The sequence below is a fragment of the Tursiops truncatus genome, chromosome 20 (assembly GCF_011762595.2).
Source record: "Tursiops truncatus isolate mTurTru1 chromosome 20, mTurTru1.mat.Y, whole genome shotgun sequence".
Taxonomy (NCBI): Eukaryota; Metazoa; Chordata; class Mammalia; order Artiodactyla; family Delphinidae; genus Tursiops; species Tursiops truncatus.
In genome coordinates this window covers 8,420,578-8,431,738 of record NC_047053.1, presented here as the reverse complement: position 1 = coordinate 8,431,738, position 11,161 = coordinate 8,420,578, and positions in this window count along the sequence as shown.

Genomic DNA, 11,161 nt, shown 5'->3' with positions numbered 1-11,161 from the left:
ATTCCATTAACTATCAGGTTAATGTCTTTTCTCCTGCTGCCGGCAGGGGAAAGGAAGGAAGAGCAGTCACAGACATGAAGTGTTTCCATCATGTGCACATCTGAGTGTGTGTGTAAATTTACAACCCTGCTACGTAAACATGAATCAGAGTTGAGAACACAGTAAATGATAAAACACGATAAACAAGAAACAATGGTGAGAAAGGAAACCAGCAAAACATGTGGTTAAGTCTTAAGTACTGTTCCAAATTTTTGAGAAACTTAATGCAACTGATTAGAAAGAATCATAAAAACAGAAAAGACATTAAAAAAATAAAAGACAGTATTTTAAAAAATCTGAAACTAAAATTCTAGAATCTAGATTCTTTTCAACTTTCTGACTGAGTGGGGCAGATGGTGGTGAGTAGAGAGGAAGAAGAAAAGCTTCCAAAGCAAGCCAAATGGAAAAGCAAAATAAAATATCACCGGGATTTCCCTGGTGGCACAGTGGTTAAGAATCCGCCTGCCAATGCAGGGGACATGGGTTCGAGCCCTGGTCCGGGAAGATCCCACATGCCATGAGCAACTAAGCCCATGTGCCACAACTACTGAGCCTGCACTCTAGAGCCCACGAGCCACAACTACTGAGCCCGTGTGCCACAAGTACTGAAGCCTGCGCACCTACAGCCCGTGCTCCACAACAAGAGAAGCCACCGCAATGAGAAGCCCACACACCGCAACGAAGAGTAGCCCCTACTCACCACAACTAGAGAAAGCCCTCACGCAGCAAAGACCCAACGCACCAAAAATAAATAAATAAATTAAAAAAATAAATAAAATAAATAAAATAAAATAAAATATCACCTCACGCCTGTTAGAATGGAGCTTACTTTGAAAAGACAAGAAACAACAAGTGTTGGTAAGGCTGTGGAGAAAAGGGAACGCTTGTGCGCTAGTGGCGGGAATGTAAATTGGTGCAGTCACTGTGGAAAACAGTAAGGAGGTTCCTCAAAAAATGAAAAATAGAACTACAAAAAATCCAGTAATCCACTTACAGGTATCTAGCTGAAAGAAATGAAATCACTATCCAAAGTGATGCCTACGCCCCCATGTTCATAGCAGCATTGTTTACAATAACCAAGACACAGAAGCAACCTTAGTGTCCATCGACAGATGAATGGATAAAGAAGATGTGGCACATACATACAATGGAATATTACTCAGCTGTAAAATTTGAAGGAAATTCTGCCATTTGCAGTAACATAGATGAACCTTATGGGCATTATGCTAAGTGAAATAAATCAAAGAAAAATACTTTCATGATCTCATATGTGGAATTTTTTAAAAACCTGAACTGGGGCGGTGGGGGAGGGTATTTTAAAAAAACAAACAAACATGAACTTATAAATACAAAGAACAGATTGGTGGTTGCCAGAGGTCGGGGGATGGGGAGTGGGAAAACTGGGTGAAGGTGATCAAAATGTATAAACTTCCAGTTATAAGATAAATAAGTCCTGGGGGTGTAATGCACAACATGGTGACTAAAGTTAACAATACTGTATTGTATATTTGAAAGTTTCTAAGAGAGTAGATCTTAAAAATTCTCACCACAAGAAAAAAAGTTGTTATTATGTGTGTTGATGGATGTTTACTAAACTTATTGTGGTAATCATTTTTCAGTATGTACCTATATCAAATCACTATGTTGTACACCTAAAGCTAATAAAACGTTATATGTTGATTATATCTCAATTTTTTTTTAAAAAGCCATACCGGTCTATGGTGAGAGGAACAAGTGCTTCCCCGGGGCCAGGGGTGGGAGAGAACTGACTGGAAACAGCCACAAGAGAACCTTTTTTTAAAAAATTTATTTTATTGAAGAATAGTTGATTTACAATGTTATGTTTATTTTCTCCCGTTGCGGAGCACAGGCTCCGGACGCGCAGGCTCAGCGGCACAGCAGCTCCACAGCATGTGGGATCTTCCCGGACCGGGGCACGAACCCGTGCCCCCTGCATCGGCAGGCGGACTCTTAACCACTGCGCCACCAGGGAAGCCCGAGGTGGGCCATTTTTAAAGTCTTTATTGAATTTGTTGCCATATTGCTTTTGTTTTATGTTTTGGTTTTTTGGCCCTGAGGCATGTGGGATCTTAGCTCCCCAACCAGGGGTCAAACCCACACCCCCCCGCACTGGAAGGCGAAGTCTTAACCACTGGACCACCAGGGAAGTCCCTACCACAGGATATTGAATATAGTTCCCTGTCCTGTGCTGCACAGTCGGACCTTGTTGTTTATCCGTTCTATGTACAATGGTTTGCATCTGCTAACCCCAAACTCCCAATCCATCCCTCCCCCACTCCCACAAGAGAACTTTTTGAGGTGATGAAAGGTTCTATATCTTGATTGGGTTGGTGGTTACAGGGGTATACACGTTTGTCATAATCCTATCAAACTGCACGTTTAATATGGGTGCATTTATCGTTTGTGAATTATACCTATTTCCCAGCCTTTTCCAGCTTCTAGAGCTGCACTCCTCGGGTTCCTTAACTCACAGCGTCTTCATCCATCTTCGAAGTCAGCAGCTAGTGTCTTGCTTCAGTCCACCATTGCCTTCTTCTGTCTCAAATTTCCCTCTGCCTCCCTCTTATAAGGACATTTGTGATGGGATTTAGGGCCCACTCAGATAATCCAGAATAATCTCCCCATCACAAGATCCTTACCTTTATATACATTCAAACAGAAGAACACTATTTAAGGAAATGAGGTAAGTCTATATGGAAAAACATGGGAAAATGAGGTAAATCTGTATCTGAGAACATGAGAAAATGCCCAAGGTATATTATAAAGAGAAAAATAGACATTAACAAGCAGCAACAAGTTAGAAGATATAAAAGACCCTACAAAAGCAATTAAAAGACAAAATACCTTCTAATAAACTTAGCAAAAACCATATCATACCTACATTAAAGAGAAGTTTAAAACACTCCAGGACGCAAAAGTACACTTGAACAAATCAACATATATGTCATATTCTTGTATACAGAGTTTCAACATCATAAAATATGAATGTTCCATAAATTTATAAATTTAACACGGTAACAATGAAAGTACTAATTCTTTGGGGAAAAAACTTAGACGAAGTGATTATAAAGACTATATTAAAAAAATGCATAAGAATAGCCAGGAAAATTCTGGAAAAGAAGAGCAATGAGACGGGGGTGGAAGTAGCTCTCTTCGTTATTTAAAAATATTATAATATTTCAGTAATGAAAACAGTATGGTGCTGGTTCATATTAGGCAGACTGACCAATAGAAGAGAAGACAAAGCCCAGAAATAGATGCAAATACATTCAGGAATGTTCTTTATGATTAATATGGGGGAAAACTGAATTATTCAATGAATAATAATAAGGCAATGAGAGCCAGCCAGAAGGAAAGTTGGATCCATTACTGATGCCTAACATCAGGATAAATTCCAAATGGGTCATCAAAGGTGAAACTATAAGTCCTTAAAGAAAACATTGGAGAATTCATTTATAACCTTGGCAAGGCAAAGACTTTTAAGACGATGACTTAGTATCCAAACAGCATTAACAAAAAAACACATTTAAAAAGATGCTTGGCAGGGCTTCCCTGGTGGCGCAGTGGTTGAGAGTCCACCTGCCGATGCAGGGGACACGGGTTCGTGCCCCGGTCGGGGAAGATCCCCCATGCCGCGGCGCGGCTGGGCCCGTGAGCCATGGCCGCTGAGTCTGCGCGTCCGGAGCCTGTGCTCCGCAACCGGAGAGACCACAACAGTGAGAGGCCCGCGCACCGCTAAAAAAAAAAAAAAAAAAAAGGTGCTGGGCAAAAGCACACCCAGGTTATAAGCAACCACTAAACATATAAACTGGGAAAAATATTTTTTTTGCAAATTGTATCACAAATGTGTAATTAACCCAACATTTAAAGAACTCTAAAAAATTATGAGAAAAAGACCAATAACACAATAGAAAAGTGAGCAAAGGATATAAACTATCAATTCACAGAAAGTGATATTCAAATGGCTTACAAACATGAAAATATATTCAGCCTCACTCATACGAGAAATGCCAATTTAAACCACACTGAGATATTTTTATGCTTTTTTTTCAAATAGCAGATTGAAAATTTTTTTAATGTACTCTGTATCCAGGCTGTGGGCAAAAAGACACTCTAGTATTGCTAGTAAATTGCTATAATCCCTGTAGGGGACAACCTGGCAACACCTATCCAATTCACAGTGCATAGACCCTTTGATTTTGCAATTTACCCTACCAGTGTGCTTGCACACACAGCAGAATGAGGTCTGCACAGGGTTATTTTTTGGAGCAGTGCTAGTAATAGCAAGATTAACTGGTCAGCCAAGTTACAATATCTTCATTCAATGGAATATTATGCAGCTATAATCAGCTCTCTATGAAACAAAAAATGGAAAGTCCTCCAAGATCTATCATTAAAATAAAATATCAAGGTACAGAACAGTAATATCTTTTATGAAAATAAGGGAACTATATGAAAATATGTTTTTATTTGCTTGTGTATGCAGAAGGGCCTCCAGAGGATAGACAAGAATCTAACAATGGTTGCCTCTTTGGGGCAGTGAGATTCCAGGAGACAAGGGTGAGAGGGAGACTTTCATTGTACTCTTTTTTATTTATTTTATGTTTTAAATTTTTAATTTTATTTATTTATTTATTTTTTGGCCATGCCTTGTGGCCCGTGGGATCCTATTTCCCGGACCAGGAACCGAACCCGGGCCCTCCCCAGTGAAAGCACGAGTCCCAACCACTGGACTGCCAGAAAATTCCTTATTTTATTTTTTAAACAGGGAAGTGTATTATCTTTTATCAAAAATATAAAATAAATATTTTTAAGGAGTGAAGCAGATTGTAAAGCAGTACGTAGAATGATTTGTTTTCTCATATATGCATTTTTAAAAGTTATTAACATTAGTTATTATTGCAAGACTTTCATTTATTACTCACACATTTTTTTAAAATTTTATTTATTTATTTACTTTTGGCTGTGTTGGATCTTCTTTTCTGTGCGAGGGCTTTCTCTAGTTGCAGTGAGCCGGGGCCACTTTTCATCGCGGTGCGCGGGCCTCTCACTATTGCGGCCTCTCTCGTTGCGGAGCACGGGCTCCAGACGCGCAGGCTCAGTAGTTGTGGCGCACGAGCTTAGTTGCTCCGTGGCATGTGGGATCCTCCCAGACCAGGGCTCGAACCCGTGTCCCCTGCCTTGGCAGGCAGATTCTCAACCACTGCGCCACCAGGGAAGCCCTTACTTACACATTTTTGTATGCTTTCACTTGTACAAGAAACATGTATTATCAAGAATAACAAAAGTGGGGATTTAAAATTTATCTTCTAATTGAATAGGGAAAAATGATATATTTGTATGTTCCCTCCTCTCTATTCTTTAACGGTTACAACTGCAGTTGAATGGAATCCTGGCTTTCACCTTCTCTTTTTTTAGATTCAGTGTTCTTTTCAAACTCAACTGGAATTATGTTTTAAGACTTAGACTCCCCCAGGCTACTCTGAGATTCAGGCCAGATTGGTTTCAAAAGTCCTTTTGCCTCATTTAAATTTAAGGAATTTTTTTTTTTTTTTTTTTTTTTTTTTTGTCTGCTGCTGCAGTGACTCCACAAACAGAGGCTTCTAATTCCTTCTGTCAGCCCCAAATTTAATGACTTTATGGGAGGCGGGGGAAGGACTAAAAATCCCAGAAGAAAGACATTTTACCTTGCCCTCTAACGAAGGAGAACCAAGACCTGCCAGAGGGGCACTCCACCTGTAGCTGCGGTTATTTATAGAGTTGGATTTAAATGTAATTCTGCCCTCTGGTAACTCCAGCAGAACAGCTACTTTAAGAGCTGGCCCCGCCCCTTTGTGTAAGAGGATATTTTGCTTCCGTACTTTACAGATTGAATACAAATTTAGCTGGCAACAGACGAGAAACATAGACAAGCTCTGGTATGGGTCTGGAAGGGAGGGTGAAGTCTGGCTGTGTGATCCTGGCATGAGGACCAGCACAGATTTAAAATATTTTGTCCCCCTTCCCAAATATAAATTGGTGCAGACTCTGGGGAAAACAGTGTGGCAATTCCAAATAAAAAATTAAAAAATTAAACATAAAATTATCACCTGGGGCTTCCCTGGTGGCGCAGTGGTTGAGAGTCCGCCTGCCGATGCAGGGAACACGGGTTCGTGCCCCGGTCCGGGAAGATCCCACATGCCACGGAGCGGCTGGGCCCGTGAGCCATGGCCGCTGAGCCTGCGCGTCCGGAGACTGTGCTCCGCAACGGGAGAGGCCACAACAGTGAGAGGCCCGCGTACCGCAAAAAAAAAAAAAAAAAAAAAAAAATCACCTGATCCAGCAATTCCACTTCTAGATATATACCCAAAAGAATTGAAAGCAGGGACTGGAACGGGTATTTGTACACCCATGTTCATAGCAGGATTATTTACAATAGCCAAAAGGTGGAAGTAAACCAAATGTCTGGGGAGGGATGAATGGATAAACAAAATGTGGTCTATGCATATAATGAAATATTATTCAGCCTTAAAAAGGAAGGAGATTTTGATACAAGCTATAACATGGTTAAAATTTGAGTACATTATGCTAAGGGAAATAAGCCGGTCACAAAACGACAAATACTCTATGATTCCACTTACATGAGGCACCCAGAGTAGTCAAATTCATAGAGACAAAAAGTAGAAGTGTGGTTACCAGGGGCTGGAGGGAGGGGAAATGGGAATTATCGTTTGCTGGATATGGAGTTTCAGTTTGGGATGATGAAAAAGTTTTAGAGATGGATAGTGGTGATGGTGGTCCAACAATGTGAATATATTTAATGCCATTGAATGATACACTTAAAAATGGCTCAAATGGTAAATTTTATGTGATGTATATTTCCCACAATTTTTAAAAGTAAAGAAAAAAAATTCGCTCCTCATCACTATCTACATTAGTTGTCACTTCACGGATCCTAGGAGAATCCAAGATATACAAACAGCTCATGCAGCTCAATATCAAAAAATCAACCCAACCAAAAAATGGGCGGAAGACCTAAATAGAAATTTCTCCAAAGAAGACATACAGGTGGCCAAGAGGCACATGAAAAGATGCTCAGCATCACTAATTATTAGAGAAATGCAGATCAAAACTACAATGAGGTATCACCTCACACTGGCCAGAATGGCCATCATCAGAAAATCTACAAACAATAAATGCTGGAGAGGGTGTGGAGAAAAGGGAACCCTCTTGCACAGTTGGTGGGAATGTAAATTGAGTCAGCCACTATGGAGAACAGTATGGAGGTTCCTTAAAAAACTAAAAATAGAACTACCATATGACCCAGCAATCCCACTACTGGGCATATACCCAGAGAAAACCATAATTCAAAAAGACACATGCACCCCCATGTTCATTGCAGCACTATTTACAATAGCCAGGTCACGGAAGCAACCTAAATGTCCATCAACAGGTGAATGGATAAAGAAGATGTGGTACATATATACAATGGAATATTACTCAGCCATAAAAAGGAATGAAATTGGGTCATTTGTAGAGTCGTGGATGGACCTAGAGACTGTCATACAGAGTGAGGTAAGTCAGAAAGAGCAAAACAAATATATATTAACACATATGTGGAATCTAGAAAAATGGTACAGATGAACTGGTTTGTAAGGCAGAAATAGAGACACAGACATAGAGAACAAATGTATGGATACCAAGGGGGAAAAGCCGGGGTAGGGGGGTGGGGGTGAGATGAATTGGGAGATTGGGATTGACATATATACCCTAATATGTATAAAATAGATAACTAATGAGAACCTGCTATATAGCACAGGGAACTCTACTTCACTTTGCTGTATAGTAGAAACTAACATAACATTGTAAAACAACTATACCCCAATAAAAAAAAAAAAAAGGAGATTATGGAGTAAGCCAAATCACTCTCCGGGCCTCAGTCTTACCATCTGTGAAATGGAAGGGTTGGGTGGAGAATCCATGATTCCTAGAGTTGTTGTGTTAGAAGAGGAGAGACTTGGGGGAAATAACCCCTACGGAAAGTAAGAAACCCAGGACTATATAAATAAACATTGATACCTACTAGGTTTTGAGACTCTACTACAGGTCAGACATAAACGTTTTTTATTAACATTTTTTTAAAATTTAAATTATCAAATATTTCAAACATACAGAAAAATCCCTAAATATAGTGATTGTGTCCACCTCCATGAGATCTTAACTCTTTATTCACTGCTGTATCCCCAGAGCCTGGAACAGTGCCTGGGACATAGTAGAAACTCAGTGAGTTTTTTTTGAATGAGAAAATGAATCCTTATGTCTCTTCATATACAAATAAATGTTAGTTCCTCTAGGGTAATTCCTACAAGTGGAATTGCTTCAACTCTAATAAGTTAATTGCCAAACAGCCCACCAATTTACACCCTCGTCACAAATATGTAGGTTTTGTGTTTGCTCAGATTCATACCAACGTTTGAAATTATCACGCTTTCTTATTTTTGCCAATCTGATGGATGTTAATGGTATCTCACTGTTTTATTTTGCATTTCCTTGATTATTAGTGAGGTTGGGCATTTTTCCTTAGGCTTTTCTTATGACTTGCCTGTTCCTTTCCTATGCCCATTTTTCTACTGGGTTATCTTTTATAGTATCCAATATATATTTTGGTACTAACTCTTTGTTAATGTTTTGCAAATATCTTCTTCTTGTTGGTGGCTCATGTTTTCTCTTTGTGATATGATTTTTTGACCAGAAATTTTAATTTTAATATTTTCAAATTTATGAATATTTTCCTTTATGGTTTGTACTTTATGTGTTTTGTTTAAGAAATTCTTTCCTACTCTGAATTGATAAAGACATTCTCTTTTTATCTAAAAATTTTTTATTAATTCTTATTGGGAAATAATTTCAAATTTACAAAATGCTGCAAAGATAAAAATAGTACAAAGAACATTCATATACCCTTTACCCAGATAGTGTTAACATTTAATCACATTTGTTTATCATTTGATAAGTATAATATACAACATATAGTATGTAATACATATGACATAAAACATGTACATATATTTTTTCTGATCTATTTGAGGGTAAGTTACATACATTATGGTGCTTTACAGCTAAATACTTCAGTGTGTACTTCCTACAAATAGGGATAGCACAGTTCAGAATTTACACTGATAAAATACTTTTATCAAATCTCCTGTTCATATCCCAGTTTCGTCAGTTGACAAATTTGATGTTGATACACTTTATAGCATTTTTATAATCCTATGAACTCTATAACCATATAGCAGTTTTAAAAACCCTTTGTACAGGCTCCAAACTAGAGGCAGGTATTGCATTTAATTGTCATATCTTTTTAGCTTCCTTTAATCTGGAACATTTCCTCAACCTTTATTTGTCTTTTATGATATTGACATTTTTGAAGAATACAGGCTCCTCCCCTCTTTTCAGTAGAATGTTCCTTATTTTGTGTTTATCTCCTGTTTCCTTGAGATTAGATTGATGAAATGCACTCTCGGCTGGAACATACATAGATGAATATTGTGCAGTATTGCATCTGTGCAGTATTCCAAAGATGTAGTATTGTATCTTTCTCAGGTTATGATGTCTGGAGGGACACAATGTCTATCTGCCCCTCATTGGTTGACCAATGCTAGTCAAAGTGTTGTCCAATTTCTCCACTGTATAATCACTGCTTTTTTTATTGTTATTAATTTATTTTTGCTGTGCTGGGTCTTCGTTTCTGTGCGAGGGCTTTCTCTAGTTGTGGCAAGCGGGGGCTACTCTTCATTGCGGTGCGCGGGCCTCTCACTATCGCGGCCTCTCTTGTTGCGGAGCACAGGTTCCAGACGCGCAGGCTCGGTAGTTGTGGCTCGCGGGCTCTAGAGTGCAGGCTCAGTAGTTGTGGCGCAGGGGCCTAGCTGCTCTGCGGCATGTGGGATACTCCCAGACCAGGGCTCGAACCAGTGTCCCCTGCATTAGCAGGCAGATTCTCAACCACTGCACCACCAGGGAAGCCCTAATAACTGCTTTTTATTTTTTTGCTCCCCCAAACTCATAAGCAATCGGTAGGGAGACACCTTAAGATATGCAAATACTCTGGGGACTTCCCTGGTGGTCCAGTGGTTAAGATTCGACGCTCCAGTGCAGGGGGTCCAGGTTCGATCCCTGGTCAGGGAACTAGATGCCGCTGGCAGCAATGCAGGCAATGAAGATCCCTGTGCCGCAACGAAGACCCCACACAGCCAAACAAATAAGTACATATTTCAAAAAAAAAAGATATGCAAATATCCTGCTCCTCATCAAAATTTCTTCCTAGCTTTAGCATCCACTGATGATTCTTTCCTGATCCAATCTTTGCCATGATAGTTGGAAAATGATTCATTTAAAGTTTAAAATTGTGTTTTTATGTATTTTTTAACCTGGAATTGATTTTGTAGTGTGAGATAGGGATCAAATTCTACCTCCTCCCTCCGCCTCCTGTATGGCTAACTAATCAGCTCCATTTGTGGAAAAGCTGATAAGAAATGTCCACTCCTTCATACAACAAATTTCCATTTTTGCTGGGTTTGTTTCAGTAGTCTCTATTCTGTCCAATTGGTTTATTTGTTTATCCCTGCACCGATACTACAGTGTTTTAATTATTATAGTTTTGTAATAAATTTTGATATATAGTACGGCAAGTATCCCATTATATTCTTCTTTAAAATTGTCTTCTCCATTTTTGTCTTCCTGGCAATTATATTCATTGTCACAGATAATTTCCACAACAATCTTGGGAGAGATTAAGAAACTTTCCCAAGGTCACAAGGCCAATAAGGAGGAATTTGAACCCAGGCCTGCCCAAGGTCAGAGTTCTTTCCATTTCTTCCTGGGGTTCTGCCTACCCAAAGCCAAAGGGATGCTTACCTAGGCATGGAGAAGTGGAGGTCAGAGAATCAAGTGTGGGCAGGTGAGAGAAGGCAGGTATCAGACTGGGTTTGGGTTTGGTCTCTGGGTGTAGACTTTGCCAGCCAAGGGACTTGGTTCGGACTTGGCTGGCAGAACTGGAAACAAGATTGGAGGAAATGGGACCCCAGGACTGATCACCCACAGGTCTCCATGGGCACATCTTGCT